This window comes from Podarcis gaigeae, assembly GCF_964106915.1.
Source record: "Podarcis gaigeae genome assembly, chromosome: 2".
Classification (NCBI taxonomy): domain Eukaryota; kingdom Metazoa; phylum Chordata; class Lepidosauria; order Squamata; family Lacertidae; genus Podarcis; species Podarcis gaigeae.
In genome coordinates this window covers 96,190,055-96,211,984 of record NC_139679.1, presented here as the reverse complement: position 1 = coordinate 96,211,984, position 21,930 = coordinate 96,190,055, and the positions used below count along the sequence as shown (strand labels likewise).

At 42.7% G+C, this 21,930-nt stretch overlaps 1 long non-coding RNA gene across 1 annotated transcript; it reads left to right on the top strand.

Moving 5' to 3' along the window:
* Positions 1-1,097: 1,097 nt before the first annotated feature.
* Positions 1,098-20,800, top strand: LOC310838251. The gene is made up of 3 exons (XR_014560852.1): positions 1,098-1,461; positions 2,108-2,291; positions 20,337-20,800. It is a non-coding gene; the product is annotated as an uncharacterized lncRNA (long non-coding RNA).
* Positions 20,801-21,930: the final 1,130 nt, after the last annotated feature.

The window sequence follows — 21,930 nt, the reverse complement described above, 5'->3', positions numbered from 1 at the left end:
ATGAAACAACAGAAGGGCATCTTCCTTCTCATGAGCTAGGTTTGTTAAAGTGGAGTAAACGCTTTCAGAAAACATATCAACAGCTCATCAAAGTGCTTGGCATTGACTCTGTAGAATGATACCCACACTCATCTTCAGCCTCAGTCTTAATTAGATCCTGGATAGAGCTGGATGCCAAGGTATACATTGTCCAAAACTCCCTTTTTGGGATTCTGTGCCTTCACTTATTTGTGCATTTTATGGGGGGGGGGGGGAGAGTTCTAAGAGCCGCACACCATTATTCAAATAAATTGATAAAATAACAAAGCAGAAGAACTGAACCACAGCAATGAATAATGAAGATGAAAGAAAACCAGAACAAAGAACCAAAGGGAATCACACATCCAATAAAACAACATCTAACAGGGTAAACAAAAAGGTTTTCACCTGGTGCTGAAAAGGCAAGCCTCCCCAGAGAGGGCATTTAGGAGATGAAACATCAGCACCAAAATGGACATGGACTGTGGGGTAAAGCAGGACACAGAGGGGGCAGCCACGCAAGTTATTCATGTGTCTGCCCACTTCATATAGAGTGATAGCAACTTGCTGAAACTAACAGGTCGGAGTCCAGTCAATGCCTAGATGGAAGCTATCCTGGGATCATTATATATGTTGCCATCATGGATGAAAGGTAATATATCAACAAACCTACTGGATTTTCCGACAGAGGATTTCCCTCATCTCCTTCACCTTGTATGGCTCCTATGGGGAAGGTGTGCCACAATTTGGATACCTTAGGATTTGAAGCCACCATAAATCAGCAAGATTGGCAATCTGTCTCTTTGGAACCCAAATCTGTCCCACCATCCCCCCTCCCTCCCTTGGCCAAAATGCACATCCGATGTATACATGAAAAAATGAAATAAATCAAAATACTTTGTGGTTGCAGCACATTGTAACCCAAGATCAAATGACTCCATTCTGTTATTAGTCTGTTTTAACTTTGTGAGGTCATTTTATGAACTGTGGTCAGGCGGAATGAGTTCCTTGCATTCCTTATGGCTAACTGGAGAAGAGAGCTGATAGTCCCACACTAGACAGATAGCTTATGGAAATCTGGCCACGGAAAAACTGACTAGTCTTGAAAAACCTGCAGGAGACATGTCTTGCTACATGATTACTCTTTAAAACTGCAATAGGTGTCTGCGGTTACAGAGCACAAGACTTCTGCAATTCTGCATTGTGAGGGAGCCAAGAAGTGAGCTTTTCCTGCATTTTCCAAGCCGAATGATATTTTGCTTCCTTTGAACTTTGCCAAAAGTTTATGGATGCCTTTTATCCTTGTTCTCCCTCCACCCCTGGCCTTCCAGGTCTGGGGGAAGCAGCAAAATAACTACCAAGCACGGCACTTGGAAACTCTGGCTTCTTGGCGCTGAGAAATTTTTTGTCACTTAGAAGATCTGACAGGACTTCAGAAGAAATGTAAGTTCAGAAGCACGGGGTGGGGCTTGCTAAAAAATTATGATGAAAAGTAGGATACATCCTCATTAACAAATGATATTTGGAAAGCTGAGTAAGAAACCAACCCCTTATTAGGCTTGCCAATTTGTATGGCGGTCTCTTGCCAGCTTAACAGCTGTGCCAATCAGAGGTTCAGCAGCTAAAAATTTCTATCTTTGCAAGAGAAAGCTTCACCTGTTGAATTTCCCCTGTGAATTTTTACCCCCACCACTACCTTCAAAAATTGCTGGGCAGAAATACTTTGACCCAGCATAATGTTTTTTAAATTTCTAAGGTCACAATGTGACCTTAATTCAGACTCCTAAATCCTTGTTGGATTAAATTGCTAATGAGCTCTGTAGGAAGACCCTGTGAACAACTGAGTAATGTTTTCCATGCCCCAAAGACCATGGCAAAGCATCCCTGTAGCCTCACATTTGCCCTCCATTGTATCATAAAATAAATAGATTTGCTGTCCTTGCAACTGATAAATGGGCCCGGGGGAGAAGGCTGTTAAAGAGGAGGACGTGTTGGTCCATTCTTAATGTGGAATGGAGAATATTTGTTTAGGAAAGACCAAATACTCCTGCTGTAAATTTAACTTCTTGTTTTCCCTTTGATTTCACAGTTAAGACCAGCGCACACGGTCTTCTGAAAACGGCCCACCGAAATCTGTGCAGAGGGAGGTCAGCAAAAAGGCAGTGGTTAAGTGTTTTCATTAGAGGGGATACAAAACACACAGGGCGAGATAAGGGAGATTCATATGCTCAGTGGATTTCAAACAAGCACATGAGTCACCGGCCAGCCATTTGGTAAGCAAGTATCTTTCTCTTTCCCAGCAGTATGATAAAACTCCAAGGTGGGGGTGGGAAGGGATGCCTTGATGTTGGGAGGCCAAAAAAGATGTGTGTGTGAACCTAGAAAGTTCCCACTGAGCGGAGGGGGAGAAAGCCAGACAGCCATTTATTTCAACACACTGCTGGATTTACTTAAGTTTGTCATGCAGAATATCTAATATAGCTACTACTTGGATACTTAAAGAGAGAGGACACATTTCAGGGATGTTCACGAGGTGTGTTTTGACAGACATGTCCCTAGTCAATAACATGGAAATTGGATCGGGGGGATGAAAAGTTAGCTTGCTGTTTGGCTGCCCAGATACTAAATATAGACTCTTGACCTGGAGTGACACACACCGAGTTATATCATAAATGGGCAAGACAACATGAGCGTGTGTTGCTCTGACACAGCTAATTTTCAAGCTGCAGGTTATTTGCAGGTTGGAGAATTAAACTTCACTTTGGCGCTCAGAATACTTACAAAGCAAATATAACCAAAATCCCTAATGTGAAATAAGAGTACTAGATTTGGCTCCAGTCTAGGGTAGATTGTTGTTTCCAAGCTGCTACCCTAAAGAACAGGGATTTTGAATTTTGTGGGGAGGGGGTAGGGAATAGCATGTGAGTTGATCTTTGCTTGGACAATGGCTGCCTTGCTTAAAAGAAAGACAGTAAAGAGTGGAGTGTAGACTGGAAAGATATAGTTTAAAATTCCTACTCAAACAAGAAGCTCACAAAATGACCTTGAACATGCTACCTCTGGCTCTTGGACAAACCTACTGCACACGTGGTTGTGACGATAGAGAGGGGATGATGACACAAATGCTGGGTGGGTTCAGGATTCTGTGAACACTTCATTGCAGGATGGGCTGGGTCCCCACCAGCTTGAAGAAGGTCAGTGGGGAGGCCATCGTGGGGGATGGGAATGCCCTGGGCCCAGAGGTTTATGCCAAATACCTCCAGATCACCTATATACTTTTCTTGGGCAAGATGACTGAGAGGAAGATGGTTCAGCTATAGACACTCTTTGAATTTCTTGATCCATTTCAACCTGGGTTGTGGCCCAGTTTCGAGACAGAATTTGCCTTGGTTGCCCACATGGATTACCTACTTTGGGAGAATGACGATGGGATTGTGATCTCATTAATCCTCCTAGATTCCTCTCTTTGAAAAATGAAATTGGGGAAAACCAAATAAATTGCTGCCTCAGCTTTAGCAAGTTATACTGCATAAAGGAGGGGATAAAAAAGCAAACTACTGTGTGTTCAAAACCGCAGAGGAATGGCAGGACAAACATTTTCAGAAGATATACAGAAGTACATTTAGACAAATATGAACAAATGTACAGCATCATTAACATTAACACACCTCATTAAAGTCATGGGTGAAATAGTATTTTACCCCTTTTAATGGTCTCCACAATGCACAATTCTACTAATGACAGTTGTTGGAAGTATGGGAAAGGCCAAGTGGATTTTATCCTCTGTTGGTAGGCCAGCCCAGAGGATATTCATGATGAGAACTCCTATTCATGAAGCTGTGATCTAACCACCTGCACTCATTTGCAACGGTGGTCTCAAACACACACTGGTCTTAAATATGAAGTGAATGAAGCTTATGTTTTCTAGACAGAATGAAGCTGGTTTGCAAAAAAATGCATCAAACACCAGCAGTGGCATAGCATGGGTTGCCAGTGCCAGTGATGGGCAAGTGTGTGTCCCCTTGGTGGGCAGTGCAGCTGGGATAAATTCCATGAGGTACATGACTGCCCGTGCTGCTGTAGCTGGTGGCAATGACTGCACACCTTCTTGGCTTGGCGGCTCTGCCACCTCCTGGTTTGACCTGCCCAGAGGTGGGGTGTTTGGACATTCCTTCACCGGCCATGAGGAGAAGGAGGCACTGCCTCAACCCCAAAGGCCTGGTCCATGTGCAGCTTGCCTCCTTGAGGCTCCAGGAGGCAGCAGGAGCTCTGCCACGTGGCCTCGACGAGGGAGCCTGGTTGGGGGCATCTGGTTGTGTCCCTCTCAGAATTTTATGCTTAGGGTCACCACCCCTCTGAGCCCCCTGACACTAGGCCACTGACTACCAGAATTTCTTAAGAAACTACAGGATTGATAGGGATCAGGACTAACATGTACACGGCTTCAAAAACTAGTAATGGAAGTTTACTGCATGTGGAGTAAGTTGTAATGCATGCACACCCTAAGTGGATGGACAGCCGAAGTAGAATGCCATCAACTTCTTTAAAACTGTAGCTTACGCACTTTTCATTTTATTTTTAAAGAGTCCCAATCCTTCCTCTCCATCTCTTTCCTTCCTGTCATTGAAACCACCAGAGATGCTTCTCTTTGATTATTCTTCATGGAACACTTGTAACATTTGCAAGTGTTTTGCTTGCATGTTGTTCCCATCATGTAAACTGACTATCTACATCAGTGCAAGCTGTTTTCATGAATGACAGGACACATGATCTGGAAATGTTCTGCTGGTATGGAGAAGCTCTTTGTGGTTAGAACAATGTACAAGAGAAGCAAAAGACGAGGCATGTTAGACAATTACCATATGACTGGGGTAACATTTTGGGTCAAAGGTCAGCATAAACTGTTTTTCACAGAGGCTTAAATCCTGTGGTGTGGAGCATCTTCATTGTACTTGGTGGTACAGGTTGGTGGACTGTTAGAGCTATTCCCTTCATGGGCTTGCAAGAAGCATGTGATTGGTCACAGGGGAAAACAGGACACTTGACATACACTTCCCTGGGAGGAAGCCCAGTGGAACCAAGTAGAACTTACTCCCTAATACAGTGGTACCTCGGGTTACAAACACTTCGGGTTACAGACTCTGCTAACCCAGAAGTAGTACCTCGGGTTAAGAACTTTACTTCAGGATGAGAACAGAAATCATGCAGTAGCGGCATGGCCACAGCGGGAGGCCCTATTAGCTAAAGTGATACCTCAGGTTAAGAATGGACCTCTGGAATAAATTAAGTTCATAACCAGAGGTACCACTGTACAGTTGTAATTAAGCAGGTAGATATGTTGTCAGTGGACTCTGTGAGACTGATTCAACAGAGCTCTTACATTCTGTGGTCTTAGCACAGGCGGAACAGAGAAGTTCCTCTGGTCAAGTGGTTGGGCAAGGCTGGTCTGTTCACAAAAAGGATTACCCAAGATGGCACAGGAGACTTGATGAGAAGGAGCTGTCAGGAAGAAATGCTTTTTTCTCTTCTGTAGAGTTGAGCTGTAACTTGGAAAGGTTATTTTTCTTCTGCATCCCCCCCCCCCCCAATAACGCCTTGCAAGATTACATCTCTATCCCAGCGGTCAGATGTACACAATGTCTGTGTGACCCTCCAGCTTATGAATAAAACCCATTTCCCCTCCTTAGTCTTCCCTGTCTTCTTCCTCTCACAAAACAATGGCACAATGTAAGGCTTAACCCATAACATCTGTAACTGGCTCAGCAAAGGCATCAACAACACTGAAACTGCGAGAAGAGAGAATAATGCTTGGGCACCTTTCTTGTCCTTTTACTCTTTCAAGAGTCATGCAAACGGCCTCTTGGCAAAACGACCTCTTGGCAAAAAGGTCTCTAGAATTTATATATCTATTATGATAGCCATATTGAAATGAAAAAAAAACCCCTCTTTTGATCACTGCTGGACTCTTATTCCTGCTCCTGCAAAATCTATTCAATACTAAATTTTATTCAGGTTCCTTCATAAAATGTTGAATTGTCTTGGGAAGCTAATAAAGGCACACTGACGTCAAAATGAAACATAAAAGGCAGATGTTTCTTGTTACAATTATTTACCCACAGCCACTTTTCCTTGTTTTTAGACAGTGCAGAAGATTATTAAATGGGCCATGCTAACTTGCTAATTATTGTTTCCACCATTGTCCCTGCCAAAGGTTTTATAATAGACAAAGCTTTCTTCGACAATGTATGCATTATTAAATTCATTCCTTTTGTTTCTGTTAATGAAATTTAATTTATATAGATCCACAACACAGATGGTATCATTAGATGGCTAGCTGACTTAGAAAGATCAGTTAGATGCATCTAAGATGAGATCATTGCTTAGATTATATTGTGAATTTGCCAAAGGACCAGGGTTACGCAAGTATTGATTATCAAATTTATGTTTGTCCACATCACCTTATTGTTAATGGGATGCTATGCAATCATGCATCCAGTTTGTCTAGATTTCTTTGATATTTCTGTTGCAGAAATGAGATAGTTGCTTGAAGTTCAGGAGATCAGGAGATTCAATAGCTGGCCTTCTCAGAGGCTAGGAAATACCTGGACAGAGACAAAAGGATCTCCTCCTGCCCCACTAAACTGAGGATGTTGTAAATCAGGCATCTATGTAAATAAAACAAGAGAAAGACTGCAGTTTGGGATAGGCAGGGAAAGACAGAGGAGCTCTGTAAGTATCTTACAGTGGTGCCCACTGGGAAGGGAAGGGAGGCCAACAGTAGGTGGAAAGGCAGAGTCAGTGACAGGATTCTAAGTAAAGTACTGACTGGTTGTAAGTAAAACTGCAGGCAGGTAAGGTCTGGCTCAGGACAGATTGAGATGGGTAAGATATTGGCCCAGCTGCCCTAAAGGAACAGCTTTCACTGCTTGGGGTGCTTCTTGTCTAATGTGGAAGCACTGGACTTGTCAGTCTGCTGGGGTTTTTAAACGGCGCCCCCACCCACATTCACCCTGTATATGTGTAAATATCTGCAAACACTTCAAAATGCCTGAAGGCTCCAGGGACCTCCTTCTAAAGGACACCAAATCTGGGGAAGCACTGCATCCCTGGAACTTCTCGTGACTTGAAGAAGTGGGCAAACAAAAGAATAGGAGGCAGCCCAGTTCAGGACAGATGAAGCTGATCTTGCCATCCATCCTTCACCATGACTATGTACGCAGAGCTGGCCCAAGACATTTTGCTGCCTGAGGTAAAGGGCATCAGAAGCTGATGGGGTTGGCAGTTGACTCTTATACCAATGCTGTCAGTGGAAATTGTTTCACCCTCTGGGAAGCTGGTAATCAGTGAGGGTACAGAACGGACTGTGTGGCACTCGCAGGTCTGTCTTCCAACAGAATGGTATGGCCAGGGACACAAGAGAAAGGGCTGTCTCTGGTGCCGCCTCCTCCCAACTGCTGCCTGAGGTGCTTACCTTACTTTGCCTCATGATAGGGCTGGCCTTATACTACTACTACTACAACAACAACAACAACAACAACAACAACAACAACAACAACAACAACAACTTATTTCTACCCTGCCCATCTGGCTGGGTTTCCGCAGCCACTCTAGTTGGCTTTCAACAGAACATTAAAAACATAATAAAACTTCAAACATTAAAAGCTTCCTGAAACAGGGCTGCCTTCAGATGTCTTCTAAAAGTCAGATACCCCAACCCCCCCAAAAGATATTAGTTGTATGCAATGCATTATTAAAAACAAAACAAAACTAACTAACTAAGAAAAAAAGTTACTGAACTGCAGCAAAGGAAGTCGTTTTTTAATTTTAAGAAATGCTTAGTCTTTCTGTCAACTTAAAAGCCTGCCATTTGCAGAGCTCCAGAATACAATTCATAAACCCTGCTAAGTGGCAGAACGGGCTTTACAGTATAGCTGTCGAGGCCCCCTCCCCTTTTCTTTACCCCTTTCCTCCCTAACATAATACATTTTTTTCCAACTCAGCAAGTTTTATTCCCTGCTGGCTGCTTTCGGCCTGCTATTATATTGCACCAATAACATGCCCATATGACACTGTAGTATCTTTTTACAGTATAATTGCATGTACATATTTTCATTCGTAGCCTGAAGCTTCATTTAAGGGCGCATGGTAAGAATCCGTGCTCCACCAGACACAGAACAAAATAATCAATAATTCCAGACAAATCTGTTTTTATAGCCATTTCTATAATAAAACAATATAAAGTTACAGCGTATAAGGAGACATATTAATGTGACTTTCCATATGTAGTGTAGCTTTTAGGTCTCTTAAACCTTCAAGTTAATAATGCCTAAGGATCCCACTGTGAGTTCAACTACACTTTTAAAGGCATGCATGCCTTAAAGTGTGCTTTAATAGTAATATATTGCTCTGCACACAGTCAAAGAAGCCATAGGCTGGATGTCACTAGGCTTCTTTATGATGAATACATGTAGAATATATATCGAGGGCAGGATCCAATGGACTGTAGCCAGAGCTTCTGCATGAATTGGGGTCTGGGAGGCCGGCCCTAACCTCTGACATCCTGTACATCCCCCACCCAATATATTCAAATCTGCATATTTGTGTTTGATGAAGAACAAGAAGCTGCAGCCAGAATAAAAAACATCTGAGGAGATGTATCATATATTTTTCAGATGACTGGGGAAGAAGCCACAGAGCGCATGCTTCATGTGGAAGGTCCCATATTCAATACTGGCATCTTCATTTAAAAAGATTACATGGAAGGTGATGTGAAAGGCTTGGCTGAAACCAAATGCAACCTGGTGGGCTCATGATGCCTCTGCAGCCCCCAATATCTGCCAGTTGCTTCCTGGCAGACTAACTGGTGCAGGCAGGCAGTGGTAGACAGCAGCTGTGCCATCATGGGCAAGCCACCTGCCATTTTACTTTCATTTACTTCATTTAATAGATTTGAAGTCCACCCTTCACCCAAGGGCATGAGGCTGGCAACAGTTCCTGCAGTGCCCCAACATCAGGGCCGGCCCACCTATGAGGCAAGGTGAGTTGACCTCCTCAGGCGGCAGGGTCCACAGGGGCAGCAGGTCTGGCCTCCAAGGAATGCATCACCTACTGCCACTGCCATAGTGGTAGCAAAAGCTGCAGCACACTCCTTGGGCAGCCTCCCACCTCCCCATGCCGTCTCTGCAGTGTCTTGGAGAATAGGAGGCCTTGCTGGTCTTCTCCAACCCTTGTTCTGTATCCCCTGCTTGTTCCTGATGTTGATCTTCACTTATCCCATCTTCCCAGGCGGGGCTGGGGTGGGGAGCACCATTTTGCGGTGCCAAAATGTATTGGGCTGGCCCTGCCCGATATAACATCATTCTAGGTGTTGTCAGCAACTTAAAAGGGCAGAGCAATTAAAACTCATAATAGAAGCAGAAATCTATTTCAAAATGCCCACTGCAACAGGGAAGTCATTGGTTCCACAGGAAGGGAGCCTGTTTAATATCAGCCGGGAAGGAAACTTGAGATTCCCTGCCTACTGTATTATGGCTGTTTCCACTGGGACTAATAGCAGCTTTAGCAAAGGAGGGGCAAATTTGGATCAGAAATGCACCCTGGGAGGAAACTCAGATTTACTGTTCCAATCCAAATCTGATTGCAGATCCTTTACTTGCATCGCATCTGCTCTGTCCATGAGAGGCCCACACAAATAATTTCTTATCTTCCTCTTTTTCACACTTGAAGGGAGCTTCAGATCTGTGACCTGCTGATATGAGGTTCCCCCACATGCTTGGAAAAAGGGAATGCTTTGTTGTTATTTGGCCTTCAGTACTGGAATACCCAAAGTGTGAAGTAGTTTGCTTTTTTATCAGTGAGATAGCTGGTGATATTTTAGGTTGCCAATTAACAGATTACCAATTTCAATTCAGTGGAGGCAGCTCATGGGAATTGCCTCATGTTATGAACCTTGGAAGCAGAATTGTCTTATCGCACTCATTGCAGTGGCAGGTTCTAATAGGCCTATAAATATAATCTCCAGATAACTTGAGGGAGATCTTTTCCTTAATTCCTATTCAGTGTGAGACTTCTTTTTTTGACACAATCTTCCCTTCATCAGTAGTCTAATTTTGGGATCCTAATCTACACATACTGTATTACCAAAGGTGGGCTTTGTGGCATGTCACACAGAGCAGTGTAAAGACTCCCTGGCTATATTTTTTTTTTAATAATATTTTTTATTAGTTTTATAAAATACAGAAAAAAGAATAAAGAACGTATTATAAAAGTAAAAAAGAAAGGTTACAAATTTTTCTTACTCTTTTTTCCAAATCTGTTGGACTTCCCCACGTCCTCCCAACCCTGCATTCTCTGTAATGCATAACGTCTGCAATTTGTTAACTTATTTCAATACTTATTGTATCTTCCTTTTTATCATGTTACCCAATTTCAAATGTATTATAACCCAAATCATGTACATTTTCATTTTAACACAATAAAGTTGTTTCATTATTCTATCTCTGACTCCTTGTACCTTAATTTCCATTTCTTTAATTTAACATTACTGAAGCTAGAATTTCCTAAAAGGTGCGTTTTTTAACATTCATACAACTTATAATGTTTTTCCAAATAGTCTTTAAATTTTCTCCAATCCTCCTCGAATGTTTCTTCTCCCAAGTCTCGGATTCTGCCAGTCATTTCGGCCAGTTCCATATAGTCCATCAACTGCGTGTGCCATTCCTCCAGTGTGGGTAAATCTTGTGTCTTCCAATATTTTGCAATCAGAATCCTTGCTGCTGTAGTAGCATACATAAAAAAAGTTCTGTCCTTCTTAAACACTCTCCGGTCCACCATGCCCAGAAGGAAGGCCTCTGGTTTCTTAGGTAAGGTAAATCTCATGATCCCTGGGAATTGTTGTCTCAAAACATCTGGAGGGCCGAGGTTGCAGAAGCCTGTTTTAAATCATAGTCTTGTTAATGAGTCCATTCTTTAAACTACTTGTCCAAGAAATGCAAACGTCTGCATAACTGATGCTGCGAGAAATTCAAATGGTTTGGGTTGTCCAATAGGTAATCGAGGTAGGAGATATCTCAAGATCTTTTTACCTTGCCCTTTGACTACCGAAGGAGATACTTTTAGGACTCTGTCCCAGTGCTTTTCTTCTAGAAAAAAAAAAATGCCGGTACTGTGTAGCCTTGACTAACCCCAGAAACAAAGCACTGCCCCCATTATCTTGACTGCAATTTGTTTTAATGAATTTAATGCACACTTTAAAGCAATGTCGTAAGTTCTTGGGTGCCCTATCTATAATACTTCATTGCAAACAATAAGCAGACCAGACATTTTGAATACACTGCCTGCATGAAGCAGTGCACTCCTGAATGAGAAAATGTGCAACCTGCACTATAGGAATCAAAGGCAGAACTCTTCATAACACAAAACAATTAGATACTTCGCCCTGTGATGGAAGATGTATACAGCCTTTGCAGAAGTATCCCAATGCCTATGGAGTTGTATGAAATATTTTTGAGTAGCCAGACATTTTAACGATTGCTCTGTTCTGCTTCTAAAGGTCTTTCATGTTGCTGTTCACCAGAATAATGTTCTGTGAGAGGACATTATATAAAGTGTGTGTGTGTGTGTGTGTGTTTCAAAATTAAAATTCCACCTTCAAAAAAAGGTAGGGAAACGGCATGTGGAAATCTCACAGAAATGCCAGCGGTTCCAGCAGATCTGGAACTGTAGTTTTCTTTCCTGTGGTTGCTTTGTCTCAGAATCCTCCGGCTGGAATTCTGCCTGAGGTGGCCGGTGGGGTGGGGGAGTGTGAATGTCACCACCTCCACAGACCTCACATGTTCTGTTGTAAAGTGACACTTCTCAAAGTGTTTCATAACTTGTGTGCTGCTTCCATTTGGGCTCTTGCACACATTTGACTTCTCTTCCCCCGCCCCGCTTCCTTCCAATTTTTAATCGGGGCAGTCATATGTTGTTAGCTGTTTTGTTTCAAGGGCAGCAAGCTGGCTCAGGAAGGAAGGAGGGACGGAAGGGAGGCGAGGTGACTAGACTGGACGGTGGGCCTTGTCCATAATAATAACAATAGTATTAGTAGTAATAAAAATCGTAGGAAGCCCAAAAAGTCAAGGAGGGCTTCCTACGATTGCAAAGCGGGATGCTGTTTCAAACAACAGACATTGGCTTTGCAGCGTTCAAGCAATCTGAGAAATACACAAAGTATTGGTATGAGTTTGGACTGTTAAGCTGTGCGCCAGACCCCTCTAGTCCCTGGATCCAACAAGTGTTAGAATTTAATCAAGGCTTCTAATTCTTGGAATAGCCTGACTAGCCTCCTGCAGAGGTGATAGCCTGGGTGAGGGGGAATTAATGGGCTCAGTGAAAGATGGCAAATGGGTGGGACCATCTCCCTTAACAAGACCCTTTTGAGTGTTAATGCTGTGAACTCCTCCATCTTAGGCTCAGGTTGTATATATGTATAAATAAGCCATATGTCATAAAGACACCACAATCTCCGCTGTGCCTCATTCCCAAAAGGAAACACGAACCCTGGATAACATGCCTGGAACCCCCTGGAATCTCTCATGGCTCAGAGATTGGATGGTGGGCAACAGCACTGTATGTACCGTAAATAATGTATCTCTTCTAAAAAAATACCTCATTTAAGATTTAGAGCTGTGCGAAACATCCACAGACAGAAAGCTGGCTGCACGAGACCTAGGAGATATGTATGCAATTTGTATAAGATGGTTAGACTAACACTCCTATGCCGACCATAAAATAATAATAATAATAATAATAATAATAATAATAATAATAATAATAATAATTATTATTATTATTATTATTATTACATTTGTACCCCGCCCATCTGGCTGGGTTTCCCCAGCCACTCTGGGCGGCTTCCATAGAAACCAGAAAACACTAAAATATCATACATTAAAAACTTCCCTGAACTTCCCTTAAGATGTCTTCTGAATGTCAAGTAGTTGTTTATCGTTTTGACATCTGATGGGAGGGCGTTCCATAGGGTGGGCGCCACTACCGAAAAGGCCCTCTGCCTAGTTCCCTGTAGCTTTGCTTCTCGCAATGAGGGAACCGCCAGAAGGCCCTTGTAGCTGGACCTCAGCGTCCGGGCAGAACGATGGGGGTGAAGACGCTCCTTCAGGAAAATCAAAAATACATTCAGTGGCAAAGTGAATTATTTGCCCCAGTTCAAGACCCCAGTTCAATCCAGACAGAGCAAAAGAGCTGTAATTCTAGAGGACTGGACTCATGACCAGTTGAAGGTGAACGAATTTTATGGAACAAATGAGCAACTGTGTGTGTTCATTGCTTGAAAAGCTGATAATATGTAAATGTCCTGATTTCCCAGACAAGAAACCGAGGTTAATAGCTAATGCTGTTTTCCAAGGCATCCAATGAGTTACAATTTAAGAGAGGGTCAAGAAGATTTTCTCTCCTGTATCTGCTCCAGCAGTTAGTTGCGGCATGCGCAGCATATTCCTGAATTAATTTACTCTAGAGTAGTTCTTTTGAAGTTGGTGAAAGTTTCCCATATATTTTAAGGAGGAAAGCGGGACTCTTAATGTGATTAAACTGGAGCTCAGCATGTACTGAACTTGCTGCTCCTGGCATTCCACATTAAAGACATACAATGATTGGAGGAATAGTCTTCATTCTAACGCCTCCCCTTAAAAACCCATGCCGTGGTGGAAGGAAAGGAAAAAACACACACATGCATATTTAGAAGAATTTGCTCATTATACCAATGGAAAATTGAACTGCAGCAGCACAGTGAAATCCAAGATTTAATCTGGGTTCGGAAAACGGAGAAAGCACAATTGCTGAAGAAAATGCACTGGTTACATAACTGACCAAGCCCAGGCTTAAATCATTAACATGTGATCATGTGCGGTACACTTTCTGTTTCCAACAAACCGTTCTGGGATGCTTTGGAAAGGAAAGCACAACAGACCCCCATCTTTGTGGCCTGTTAATCTTCCTGAATGCATTTGTTTGGTTTCATTTAGTGTAGCAACTTGATGTATTTAGAGCATGAAAGATGGTTGACCGAGCATGACTTGCAAGATCACAGCAAACAATGTTTTTCTAGTATTAAGCAAAATCCATAGTAAAGACATGAGACCATCTGATCTCAGGTTACTCAGCTAAGGAGAGAAAAAAAACCCCTCTCCCACTGCTCCCTGCTGATGCTGCAGATGCCAAGAAGGGACTGGATCTCTTGCTACTTATTTGTGGGATGAAGTTGCGTACGGCTGCAACCATATTCACATCTCTGTGGAGAGGGTGGTGCTAGCACTCAGCAGGGGTCATCTTTGGATCTGGAATCGGTTTCCAACTCCAGGCTGAGAAACTAAGCACTGGTTGTGTACTGAATAAAACATACTGGAAACATTAAAACATAACTTGAAACCATGATATAAAAAAAGACCAAAATTGAAGAAGGGCGGGGGAGGGAAAAACCCAATAAAAAATAACTCATCTGCTCTCGAAAGCCTAGGCAAAGAGGTGCGCCGTTGCTAACTGATGAAAAGAGCACAGTGATGGTGTCAGAAGCACCACCAAAAGGAGGAAGTTCCTTAAGCAGGGGGCCACCACTGAGAAAGCCTTACCTCAGACCTCAGCAGTAACCAGCAGTACCAGCATTCAGTCAGATCTATATGGAGTTGGGATGCAAGTTGTTTAGGGCTTCATATGTTAACATAAGCATCTTGTGTTGTGTTATGAGAGAGGGAGAAAAGAAATTATTTCATTTTTCTCTAACTTACTTTGTATTGTTGTATTGTACAGTGAAAGACAAGTAAGAAACCTTATAGATAAATAACTAAAGCAGAAGCCTAAACCTATATTCTTTTATATGTGTTTGTGGGAGGGGAGGGTTATTGGTCTGTTTTGCTCTTGTTTTTATTACGTATTTTGAGTTTTTATTTTGTATTTTTATGCCGTGAACCCCCCATCATCCGAAGATCTCAGTTCAAACACTTAAAAAACCCTAAGAGATCCAATAAAACAATGAAACCATTTGAAAGACTGAGGAAAGATGAGCAATTGCAAGATTGACTACTCCCTCACATAAAAACACCTATGCACTTCAGGGTAAAGACTATAAGCTGGCCTCTTCTTCTTAAACTAGCTTTCTGTTTTCAGAAGCATCTGATGTGGGGAACATTGGCGGTGACTGGTGGTGAAGTACAGCAGATTGTAAACCCCATAAAGGGGCGTGGGCCTCTTGCCCCCACATAATACACAGTGGTGTTATTGGAGTCTGGGGGCGCTGCAACCGTATTGTGCAGGCAGATGGCAGCTGACTGGTTAGCAGTGACCCATCATCAGTATGTGCTGCTGATGTCATCAATTCATGCCACACCTCACTTGCTGCTGCTATTTATTAATCCGCTCTAAATTTATTGTTAAGCTGCTGATGCTGGGAAACATTTGCACAATCCCCTGGAGAATAATTATTTGATCCTTTCTTTCCCCTTTTCGTCTACTTACTGACATAAAATGCATGGACACCCAGAATGAGGTCATGAAGAGAAAGTTAATGCAGTTCAGATGGATGTTTTGAGAAGCTGGTGGTTTACACAGCATGCAGGGCCCTCTAAGTTTGGCATGTTATAATTCCCCAAATGTGCACCGGGATAATACGGAAACTAAAACAGAATATTTTATGCAAACATCCCCTAATCTGCACAGTTCTGGCTATAGGAGGTTACTGCGTTCCCAGAGAATTTGAATATGTTATCCAAAATGAGATGCTAGTTGCAAATTGAGAAAAACGGAGGTCTGACAAAGTGCAGAGCTCCGGAAACACAAGTATAACAAGCAAATAATCAGCTCCAATTTAGCTGCAGGAGGCTACAGACTTGGTGTTTATCGTAGGCCTTGTCAATGCAGCATTGGCTCCATCCGCTATCAAAGCTTTAAATTTAGAATTTAGGGCTTATCCACACTCCCCTTTTACCCTGGTCTTTCCAGGCAGAGGTCTGCACTTTTACGTTCCGTGTCCAAGCATTTTCCCTTGAGCTTTCCCTGTGGAAAACTGCTCTTTAAAGCAAACGTCAGTTTGGGTTTTCTGTGGATTAACGTTTGTTCCGATGGAGCTTTAAAGAGCAGGTTTTTGTGAGGAGAGAGAGAGAGAGAGAGAGAGAGAGAAGTGCTTAGGCATAGAGACACGGACTGTGCCTGGAAAGAGCAAAGGAAAGTTAAGTGTGGATAAACTCTAAGCAAATTGTTGTGCTACCTAACCCAAACAAAAGAATGCTGAAATTACATTGCTCAGTATTTCTTTATTGCATATCCCTGCCCACCTGCAACATGCCTTCCCCAAGACACTTCAAATTTTATCTGGACACAGGTATGACCAATATCTAGAAAGGAGATGGATCCTTAACAGGTCCAGGGTAACTTGTGTGCTGTAAGAGGTGGTGCTCTTGCCATATCTTCTCACTAGAAGGTGTATTGTGCAGGTATTGTAAAAAAACAACAACACGTTTGTGGGCTGAGCTCACCCTTGCTGTGTAAAGTTTGTGCTCTGACCAGTGCTGCAGTTTTGGCTAACTCAACACTGCATGACTAATATTATTAGACATTCTTAAGACAACAACAATGTGCTGCAGCCAAAGGACAATGTTGCAGTGCTAATGCCGCCTAGGCTGATTAATTGAGCAGTTGATGCATAATTTGTCAATATTAAGACTGAATGTTCTGTTGACATCTGTTCCTCATTCCCCTTTGCCTGTGGTGTAAGTACATTAATACTAGATGTAATACTGCCACCTTCTGGTTGCAGACAGTGGTAGGAGGCCTATAGCGGATAAAAAGTCTGCAATAGCAATAGGATTTGAAAAGTCTTACATGTCACCACAGGGAACCCAAGCGAAACCCAGGGTGAGGATCGGAAAATTTTCCAGGATGAGGCACTGGATCCTTTCCTTTTGTTCACAGTCCTTTTATTTACAAGACCACGTAGCTTCCGTGTTACAGTGATTTATTGCACTTATCTATTTATCCCAATGTATCACAAAGGAAATCTTTCTGGGTTAGAAGAACAGTAGTTCAAAAGGAACAGTGTCCAGTGGCAGCTGGTAGAAATTCTGGCAAGGCGAGGCTCAAATTATGCTGTGGTTGACCACTTGTGAATACTCATGCTTACATAAACACTCATGGCTACATGTGGCTTGTAATGTTGGAAGAGGCCTTGAACTGAACATACTAATTTTCTTCAGTCTTTCTTTTTATATTTTCGATGGTTTCCTTTAATCCATCTACTGGTGTAGATCCTAATCCCTCGCTGCTGACCTATTTTGAATCTTCTCAAATACGCCTATATGTCATCAACAAAAATAAAGCTACGGTGTCAGAATTGGGCCCTTTTAACTTGACACGGTTTAGTTTAGTTTTTTTTTTAAATTAACCCCAGCCTTTAATTTTTTTTTTGGGGGGGGGGAGGTGGGTGAATAGGATCATCTTCCTCTTCTCTATTTCAACACAGCGATGGCAGCAAAAATTTATTTTCATACGCCTATCTGTGAATCTAAAAGTCCCTCTGCAGGCTTTCACACTCAAGAAAGGATGTGAATTTATGACATCTCCCAGAGGATTCTGGCTCCATAAATTTAATAGGTTGGAACAGCTTTAATCCTTGCTTCCATATGTTTTCTGAAGCATGGGATGATATTGTAGCCGTTTCCCTCCTCATGGGCAGAGCAAAAATTCAAACTAAGGAAAGGAAGACTTTTCCTCTGATAGCATTTGGCACTGTCCTTCGGTTTCTACCATTTTTTGAACCACAAAACGAGCAGCCATTACTAGTCTCGTACCATTGTTGCTGTTGTTATAGTCATGTGGAACCATACATGTATACAGTTATGTATGCACAGTAACAAACAAAATGACAGGTCCCTCCTTCATCCGAGGAGGGGATGCCAGCAGAGAGATGACAGGAAGATGGAGATAATGGCAATGGTTTCAGTTGTCGATACTCAATACGAGTTGCAGTGTGGAATAAAAACCAAGGGGTGAAGTGAAAGGTTCTGAAGAAATGGTGGGGTTTGAAGGGGCAGCATCATGCAGTTGTCATGGAAGGAAGTTCAAGGGATACAGAGCAGCTAGGAAGAAAGGGTGGAGTTTTTTGAGAAAGCAAGAAGGCCATTGAAAGTTTTGAAAATAAGGGTGATGAGGAGTTGTGTACTGGGAAGAATGTCATATGGTTTCAGAATGATGGAGAGGCTTCTGAATAGAGGTGAGAGGACCAATGGTGTGGCAATGGAAAGTCCTATTAGGCAGGGGGAAGATCTCCCAGAAAGCTAATTGGGCATTGCTTCACCCCAGTTCCATCTTACTGTCTCTGTCCTTCTCTATTTGATGGTCCCCCACACTCATCAGTTGAACATGTGTTCCCCGCAGATGAATTGCAAAATTTGGCAAACTGCTATGACAATTGAGAAACATGGATGCTTTTTGTCAAAGGTCATAAGGACTATTTCACAGGGTTCAGGCCAGTCAAACTCAGAATAGGATTTTTGTTTTATTTTTTAGTATCAAAGATAGAGAGTAGTTGCTGAGGATTAGTCACATGCATATTGATTAGGGAATTTGATATGCTTGCCTGGCCAGGAAGGTGGCAGAGGAGCAGCAGGAGAGCCTGCATTTAGAGTTTGCAAAGCCAAGGTCTTGTACTAGGCACCAAACAGTTAAATGTGAACAAATCCTTAATATTTGCTGAACTGGCAGTTATGACCAGGATGCCTTAAAGGCTTTCTTCCTCCAGTTTCAAACATGAATTACAAACCACTTGAACAACGTTGAGTGTTGTCATTTGTCCCAAAACCTCAAAAGCCTCAGCCAAAGCCTATCCATCTTGCAAATTATGGAGGGAGAATTGGAAGAACCGAGTGGAGCCAGGGTATTGGCTATTACTTTCCCATCCACCGCTCAACTATTTGTGATCCACAGCGAACATTAGTTATAGCTTTGTACAGACTGATTCCTACGGAGAGTGTTTGGAGAATAGGCACCTGGAAAGGGATCCCTATGCAGTTTTCTTTTTCCACCTCAATCATCTTACAGACCTGTGGGGTCTCTCCCAAAAGCTTGTCTTCAGAATTTCATTTCAGCATAAAGGATAGAGGAAAAGGTTTCAGTGTATGGATGTTCTGAATATTATCATAATGATATAGTCATACACTATATGAAAAACAACCACCCAACAGTTGGACCTTGGTTTAAAAGGACATATGAGATTCACATTTTGAATATGTGATCTTTTTCATTTGTTTTCGTCCTTTGCATAGTCATATTAGGCACAATGTTTTCTTTCTGGGCTGCCTTAAGCTTATTTCACAGCTGAGATCAAGTGTGTTCTTTGCAAAACCCTTATCTATCATGTTGTTGTTGTTGTTGTTTAGTCGTTTAGTCGTGTCCGACTCTTCGTGACCCCATGGACCAGAGCACGCCAGGCACTCCTGTCTTCCACTGCCTCCCGCAGTTTGGTCAAAATCATGCTGGTAGCTTCGAGAACACTATCCAGCCATCTCGTCCTCTGTCGTCCCCTTCTCCTTGTGCCCTCCATCTTTCCCAACATCAGGGTCTTTTCCAGGGAGTCTTCTCACAGACAAAGGTTTTATGGACACTGTCCATGCCCAGCCCACTGGGGTTGATTGTGGTGCTAGATCCATTTCTTCCATTTTCTTCCAACGAGGGAGTAACCTTTGTTATGAGCACACTTGACACCTGAAATATGGTGACCAAGAGAGAAAATAAACAGCTAACCATGTATCTCAGAATTGTGTAAAATGGTCCTAAGAGGGTTTGAATTACACCGTGGGGGCTGCTGTGCATTTGAGCTGTTGCAGCAGGGGACCCAGCAGCTAACAGAAGGCGGAACCAGGGGTAGCAAAAGGCTGAGTTATCAGTGCTAAGAATCCTCCCAAACATTACCTTCTTCCCTACTCAATCCTTTTTCACTGCTCTTAAACTGTTTTTCAAACCAGAAAATTTTCAGCTCCAATACTTTTAATTCAGGCTGTATACATGCTCCCCTTTGCTCTGCATTGGTTTTGGAAGCAGTATACACAAAATATTAGTCACAATCCATTTATATACTGTATCTATCCTGTCATTTAATATGTTTTAACGTGTGTTTCCCCCACATTTTTGAACTGAGAAGCAGACTGGAAGCTAGCAGGATTGGCACAGGTAACAAAGGCAAGAAGAGGAGTTGTTGCTAAAACCCCAGCTTCCTGAAAATATACTATATAGCTGCTATCTCTTGTTCCTCTACTTTTTATTATGCATTGCAGAGCAAAATCATCAACCATGGAGGAAGCTTCATCTGAGCAAGCTTTAAGAACACAAAATTATGTGATCATCTTGTTTCCAGGAGCCTATCTTCCCCACTTAGAGACATCCCACAATAAAACCCAGACCAAGAGTTATTAAGTCAACCCAACACATGGTACTATTAGTAGATGACTGGGTGCCTGCCAACAATAATGTCTAAATTGGTTATTTGAGTATAGCCCTGCACTGTTTAAGTAGTGGCTCATTGATAACCACTTGGAGTTTGCCTTTCCTTCTAAGCGGTTTCCAAGAAAGCAGGGAAAAAATGACTTACGACAAGAGAAAGTTCAGGGAGGAAAGTGTTCTTTGCAATGGAACAAATGTTACATGATTCAGAGAGGTTGGGGAGCCAATTCTTCTTGCATTTTAGAGGCAATTTTGATTTTTTAAAAAAATAAATATTAGAATAAACATAGCACATATCCAGGACACACAAAAGTATTTTGGGTGCTTACTTTTTATTTTTAAATATTCATATTTAATATTCATACTATGGCATCACTCAGTTTTAACACATTTCTCATATTTATCCTGAGCTATATTTTTTCTCCATGAATATTTTATCCATTTTGAAACCATTTGTATAGCCATAGCATATATTCCTATGATTAAGTTGCAGAATGTAGTATCTTACTGTGGTGAGTTGGTGGTGATCGCTTTTGAACAGGGTGCTCCAACTTTTCATGCCAAGTGGGCCACATGAGTACTTTGACATGGAACCCATGGGACGCACTCTGCCTTGCCATGCTGGGGGGAGGCCAAACTTTGATGCCCCCCTCAGCCCTTGCACTGCCTTCCGAAAGCTGGGTAAGCAAGTTGCTGGGCTTTGGGAAGGAGCTGAGGGGCTCTGGCAGGGTCCTAGAATTCGTCAGCCTCCTTCCCAAAACTGGGAAAGCACTAATGAGGCTTTGGAAAGGAGGAAGGAGGACTCTAGGACACTGTCAGAGTACTTATGCCTCCTTCCCAAAGCCCAGCACCTCACTTACCCAGCTTTGGGAAAGCAGCATGAAGGCTGGAGGAAGATTGTCATGGGCCAGGAGATGGCTTCACCTGCTGAGCAGCAGCCTGAAGGAGCAGAAGGCAAAGTGACTCCACCTGCTGCTGATCAGCCTTCTTGCTCCTGATGTGAACCAGCTGGCTCCAGCTTTCTTAAGCAGGGTTTCCAGCCTCAGTTAGTTGCTGGAATGAGCGTTTGTCATTCCTGGCCAGATCTTGCTGCTTCTTCCTTCATGTGACCTTGGACCCTCGGCTTTCTTGACCCCCGGATTGTCTGACTACATGAACTGAGATATTCCTGCCCTTAGGACTGGACTGAGCCTTGCATATAGACTCTGCCTCCATGCCAAGAGTCCTTGAAACTTGGCTGGTTGGCTGGCTACTCCCTCCACTGAGCTCTGCCGTGGCTGGCAACACAGGACTACGACAGGCATCAAATGTTGCCAACGGCCACCAAAAAAGGCCTTGAGGGCCACATGTTGGACCTCATGTTGGAGAACCATTCTTTTTAGAAGTTATCCTCACTTTCCCAGGGTTCTCAATGATAACCTTAAAATT